Consider the following 7,491-nt stretch of genomic DNA (forward strand, 5'->3'; position numbering starts at 1 on the left):
TCTTAGAGTTTTGTCAGTCCATTTTTTTTTGTTGTTTTTTTTTTTGGTTGTTTATTTTTAGTGCTAGTTACATTGGTAGATTACTTTTTTGGTTTGGTTGCTCTTTTCTTTCTTTCTTTTTTCTTTATTACTTTTTAATTTTTAATAATTATTTTTTATCTTTTATTTTAATAACTTTATTTTATTTTGGCTTTTTTGTTCTTCCTTTCTTTTTTACTCACTTTTCCTCTGAGCTGTGTAGCTGACAGAGTCTTGGTGCTCTGGCCAGGTGTCAGGCCTGTGCCTCTAGGGTGGGAGAGCCGAGTTCAGGACATTGGTCCACCAGAGACCTCCTGGCTCCACGTACTATCAAATAGCGAAAGCTTTCTCAGAGATCTCCATCTCAATGCTAAGACCCAGCTCTACTCAACGACCAGCAAGCTACACTGCTGGACACCCTATGTCAAACAACTAGCAACACAGGAACACAATCCCACCCTTTGGCAGAGGCTGCCTAAAATCATAATAAGGTCACAGACACCCCAAAACACATCATCAGATGCGGTCCTGCCCACCAGAAAGAAAAGATCCAGCATCATCCACCAGAGTACAGGCACTAGTCCCCTCAACCAGGAAGCCTACACAACCCACGGAACAAACTTTACCCACTGGGGGCAGACACCAAAAACAATGGGAACTACAAACCTGCAGCCAGCGAAAAGGACACCCCAAACACAGCAGGTTAAGCAAAATGAGAAGACAGAGAAACACACAGCAGATGAAGGAGGAAGGTAAAAACCGACCAGACCAAACAAATGAAGAAGAAATAGGTAGTCTACCTGAAAAATAATTCAAAGTAATGATAGTAAAGATGATCCAAAATCTTGGAAATAGAATGGAGAAAATAAAAGAAGCATTTAACAAGGACCTAGAAAAACTAAAGAGCAAGCAAACAATGATGAACAACACAATAAATGAAATTAAAAATTCTCTAGAAGGAATCAATAGCAGAATAACTGAGGCAGAGGAACGGAGAAGTGACCTGGAAGATAAAAGAGTGGAAATAACTATGACAGAGCAGAATAAAGAAAAAAGAATGAAAAGAATTGAGGGCAGTCTCAGAGACCTCTGGGACAACATTAAATGCAAAACATTCAAATTGTAGGAGTCCCAGAAGAAGAGAAAAAGAAAGGGGCTGTGAAAATATTTCAGGAGATTATAGTTGAAAACATTCCCTAATATGGGAAAGGAAATAGTCAATCAAGTACAGGAAGCACAGAGAGTCCCATACAGGATAAATCCAAGGAGAAACATGCCAAGATACATATTAGTCAAACTATCAAAAATTAAATATAAAGAAAAAATATTAAAAGCAGCACAGGAAAAACAACAAATAACATACAAGGGAATCCCCATAAGGTTAACAGCTAATCTTTCAGCAGAAACTCTGCAAGCCAGAGGGAGTGGCAGGACATATTTAAAGCAATGAAAGGGAAAAACATACAAGCAAGATTATGCTACCCAGCAAGGATTTCATTCAGATTTGACAGAGAAATTAAAACCTTTAGAGACAAGCAAAAGCTAAGAGAATTCAGCACCACCAAACCAGCTCTACAACAAATGCTAAAGGAACTTCTCTAGGCAGCAAATGTAAGAAAAGGAAAAGACCTACAATAACAAACACAAAACAATTGAGAAAATGTTAAAAGGAACATACATATCAATAACTACCTTAAATGTAAATGGATTAAATGCTCCAACCAAAAGACACAGACTGGCTGAATGGATACAAAAACAAGACCCATATATATGCTGGCTACAAGAGACCCAATTCAGACCTAGGGACACATACAGACTGAAAGTGAGGGGATGGAAAAAGGTATTCCATGCAAATGGAAATCAAAAGAAACCTGGAGTAGCAATTCTCATATAAGACAAAATAGACTTTAAAATAAAGACTATTACAAGAGAAAAACAATGACACTACATAATAATCAAGGGATCAATCCAAGAAGAAGATATAATAATTGTAAATATTTACAGACCCAACATATGAACACCTCAGTACATAAGGCAAATGCTTACAGCCATAAAAGGGGAAATCGGCAGTAACACAATAACAGTAGGGAACTTTAACACCTCACTTTCACCATGGACCCATTGTCCCAAAGAAAATAAATAAGGAAACACAAGCTTTAAATGATACATTAAACAAGATGGACTTAATTGATATTTATAAGATATTCCATCCAAAAACAACAGAATACACTTTCTTCTCAATTGCTCATGGAACTTTCTCCATGATAGACTATATCTTAAGTCACAAATAAAGCCTTGATAAATATAGAGAATTGAAATCATATCAAGTTTCTTTTCTGACCACAACACTATGAGACTAGATATCAATTACAGGAAAAAATATGTAAAAAATACAAACTCATGGAGGCTAAACAATACACTACTAAATAACCAAGAGATCACTGAAGAAATCAAACAGGAAATAAAAAAAACACCTAGAAACAAATGACAATAAAAACATGACCACCCAAAATGCATGGGATGCAGCAAAAGCAGTTATAACAGGGAAGTTTATAGCAATACAATCCTACCTCAAGAAACAAGAAACATCTCAAATAAACAATCTAACCTTACACCTAAAGGAATTAGAGAAAGAAGAACAAAAAAACCCCAAAGTTAGCAGAAGGAAAGAAATCATAAAGATCAGATCAGAAACAAATGAAAAATAAATAAAGGAAACAATAGCAAATATCAATAAAACTAAAAGCTGGTTCTTTGAGAAGATAAAGAAAATCGATAAACCATTAGGCAGACTCATCAAGAAAAAAAGGGAGAAGACTCAAATCAATAGAGTTAGAAATGAAAAAGGGGAAATAACAATTGACACTGCAGAAATACAAAGGATCATGAGCGATTACTACAAGAAACTATATGTTAATAAAATGGACAGGAAGAAATTGACAAATTCTTAGAAAATCACAACCTTCCGAGACTGAACCAGGAAAAAATAGAAAATATGAACAGTCCAAACACAAGCACTGAAATTGTGACTGTGATTAAAAATCTTCCATCAAACAAAAGCCCAGGACCAGATGGCTTCACAGGTGAATTCTATCACACATTTAGAGAAGAGCTAACTCCTATCCTTCTCAAACTCTTCCAAAATATAGCAGAGGGAGGAACACTCCCAAACTCATTCTATGAGACCATCATGACCCTGATACCAAAACCAGACAAAGATGTCACAAAGAAAGAAAACTACAGGCCAATATCAGTGATGAACATAGATCGAAAAATCCTCAACAAAATACTAGCAAACAGAATTCATCAGCACATTAAAAGGATCATACACCATGATCAAGTGGGGTTTATCTCTGGAATGCAAGGATTGTTCAATATACACAAATCAATGTGATACACCATATTAACAAATTGAAGGAGAAAAACCATATGATCATCTCAATAGATGCAGAAAAAGCTTTTGACAAAATTCAACACCCATTGATGATAAAAACCCACCAGAAAGTAGGCACAGAGTGAACTTACCTCAACATAATAAAGGCCATATATGACAAACCCACAGCCAACATCGCTCTCAATGGTAAAAAACTGAAACCATTTCCACTCATATCAGGAACAAGACAAGGTTGCCCACTCACCACTATTATTCAACATAGTTTTGGAAGTTTTAGCCACAGCAATCAGAGGAGAAAAATAAATAAAAGGAATCCAAAATGGAAAAGTAGTAAAGCTGTCACTGTTTGCATATGACATCATACTATACATAGAGAACCCTAAAGACTCTACCAGAAAACTACTAGAGCTAATCAATGAATTTGGTAAAGTAGCAGGATACAAAATTAATGCATAGAAATCATTTGCATTCCTATACACTAATGATGAAAAGTCTGAAAGAGAAATGTAGGAAACACTGTCATTTACCATTGCAACAAAAAGAATGAAATACCTAAGAATAAACCTACCTAAGGAGACAAAAGACCTGTATGCAGAAAATGATAAGACACTGATGAACTAAATTAAAGATGATACAAACAGATGGAGAGACATACCATGTTATTGGATTGGAAGAATCAACGTTGTGAAAATGACTATACTACCCAAAGCAATCTACAGATTCAATGTAATCCCTATCAAACTACCAATGGCATTTTTCACTGAAGTAGAACAAAAATTGCACAATTTGTATGGAAACACAAAAGACTCCAAATAGCCAAAGCAATCCTGAGAAAGTAAAACGGAGCTGGAGGAATCAGACTCCCTGACTTCAGACTGTACTACAAAGCTACAGTAATCAAGACAGTATGGTAATGGCATAAAAACAAAAATAACATCAATGGAACAGGATAGAAAACCCAGAGATAAACCCCCACACATACGGTCACCTTATTTTTGATAAAAGAGGCAAGAATATACAATGGAGAAAACACAGCCTTTTCAATAAGTGGTGCTGGGAAAACTGGACAGCTACATGTAAAAGAATGAAATTAGAACACTCCCTAACACCATACACAAAAATAAACTCAAAATGGATTAAAGACCTAAGTGTAAGGCCAGACATTATAAAACTGTTAGAGGAAAACATAGGCAGACACTCAATGACATAAATCACAGGAAGATCCTTTGTGACCCACCTCCTAGAGAAATGGAAATAAAAACAAAAATAAACAAATGGGACCTAATGAAACTTAAAAGCTTTTGCACAGCAAAGGAAACCATAAACAAGATGGAAAAACAACCCTCAGAATGGGAGAAAACATTTGCAAATGCAGCAACTGACAAAAGCTTAATCTCCAAAATTTACAAGCAGCTCATGCAGCTCAATATCAAACAAACAAATAACTCAATCCAAAAATGGGAAGAAGACCTAAACAGACATTTCTCCAAAGAAGATATACAGATTGCCAGCAAACACATGAAAGAATGCTCAATATCACTAATCATTAGAGAAATGCAAATCAAAACTACAATGAGGTATCACCTCACACCAGTCAGAATGGCCATCATCAAAAAATCTACAAACAATAAATGCTAGAGAGGGTGTGATAAAACGGAACCCTCTGGCACTGTTGGTGGGAATGTAAATTGATACAGCCACTATAGAGAACAGTATGGAGGTTCCTTAAAACACTAAAAATAGAACTACTACACGATCCAGCAATCACACTACTGGGCATATACCCTGAGAAAACCATAGTTCAAAAAGAGTCATGTACCACAATGTTCATCGCAGCTCTACTTACAATAGCCAGGACATGGATGTGTCCTAAGTGTCCATCGACAGATGAATGGATAAAGAAGATGTGGCACATATATACAATGGAATATTACTCAGCCATAAAAAGAAACGAAATTGAGTTATTTGTAGTGAGGTGGATGGACCTAGAACCTGTCATACAGAGTGAGGTAAGTCAGAAAGAGAAAAACAAATACCTTACGCTAAAACATATATATGGAATCTAAAAAAAAAAAAAAAAAGGTTCTCATGAACCTAGGGGCAGGACAGGAATAAAGATGCAGACATAGAGAATGGACTTGAGGACATGGGGAGGGGGAAGGGAGACCTGGGACGAAGTGAGAGAGTGGCATGGACATATATACACTACCAAATGTAAAATAGATAGCTAGTGGGAAGAAGCCACATAGCACAGGGAGATCAGCTCAGTGCTTTGTGACCACCTAAAGGAGTGGGATAGGGAGTGTGGGAGGGAAACACAAGAAGGAGGAGATAATGGGGATAAATGTATATATATATAAATGTATATGTATAGCTGTTATAAAGGAGAAACTAGCATGCCATTGTAAAGCAATTATACTCTAATAAATATGTATATATATATATATATATATATATATATATATATATATATATATCTCCAAAATCTAACCACTTTGCACTACCTCTCCCATTACCACCCTGGTCTAAATTGCCATCATCTCTCATCTAGATTACTGCAATAGCCTCCTAATTGATCTGTACATTGTACTCTTACCTCTAGTATTTATTAAACAACAGTCAAATGTTCCTTTTATTTTATTTATTTATTTTTTTAAATTAATTTTGTGTGTGTGTGTGGTATGCGGGCCTCTCACTGTTGTGCCCTCTCGTGTTGTGGATCACAGGCTCTGGAGGCGCAGGCTCAGCGGCCATGGCTCACGGGCTTAGCTGCTCCGCGGCATGTGGGATCTTCCCGGACCGGGGCACAAACCCACGTCCCCTGCATTAGCAGGTGGGCTCTTAACCACCGTGCCACCAGGGAAGCCCCAAATGATCCTTTTAAAATGGACTGTGTCACTCCTTTGCTCAAAACTGTCCAGTGATTCCTCTTTTCATTCAGAGTAAAATCCAAAGTCCTTACAATGTCCCACAAGGCTCTACATCTTCTCACATATTTACTCTGACCTCCTCTCCCCCTACATTCCTCCTCACTCACTCTCTCTGTTATAGCCACACAGGCTTTCTTGGTGTCTCTCAAACATATCAGATACATTCTCATTTGGAGAATATTTACTCTATATGTTTCTTTTTTCTGGAACATTCTTCTCCCTGATATTCATTTGGCTAACTCTCTCATGAAAAGATCATCTTCTCAATGAGACCTACTCTGACCTCCTTTTATATATTATAATCTGGACCATCATTTTCCCAGCACCACTTGCCCCCTTAATTTGCTTTATTTTCCATTTTCACAGTATTTACCTCATCCAGTTATTGTATAATTTACTTATTTTTATGTTGATTGTTTATTGTGTATCTTCTCCCACTAGAACATAAGCTCCTCAAAGGCAGGAATTTTTGTTTTGTTCCCTGATGATCCCTCAGACCCTTGCAGAGCCTAGCCCATGATAATCCCTCCATGCAGTCAATCAAAAGTTGAATTGATGTTGAATGAATGAAAATTACTCTTACTACTGTGTGAATACTTGATTTCAGCAGGACAAGTATTTGGGAGACTACTGCAATGGTCCAAGTGGGAAACACTGGTATAGGGTGGTAGTAGCAGTAATGAAAAGAAGTGACACACTCAAAATGTAGTTTGGCAATGTTTACAATGATAGATTGGATGAAGGGGTATGATCTGGTTAAAGGGAAAGAATCAAGAATAATCCTCAGATTTCCTGGATGAGCAAATGGAATGGTTAAGAGGCAAGGAAAACTGATTAGAGAAGTGGATCAAGAGTCTGTATTGAATGGTAAGTTTTAGATGCCTGTGAGCCATTTAAGAGGTAATTTCAAGTAAGCAGTTATACAGGAGAGTCAAAATTAAAGTTCTTGGATATGTTTAGAAATTTTGGAATTATCAATATAAGAAAAGAATTTAAATCTACAGGAATGGGCAGATGAGAGAGAATAGATAAATTTTAATCATCTCTTGAAGAGGATCTCATTCTGGCCCTTAGATCCAGGTAAAGATACTGAGAAGAAGCAGTCAGTGAGGTGGGAGAAAAGCAGGAGGAAATTGCATGGTAAGAGCC

The sequence above is a fragment of the Kogia breviceps genome, chromosome 5 (assembly GCF_026419965.1).
Source record: "Kogia breviceps isolate mKogBre1 chromosome 5, mKogBre1 haplotype 1, whole genome shotgun sequence".
NCBI lineage: Eukaryota > Metazoa > Chordata > Mammalia > Artiodactyla > Physeteridae > Kogia > Kogia breviceps.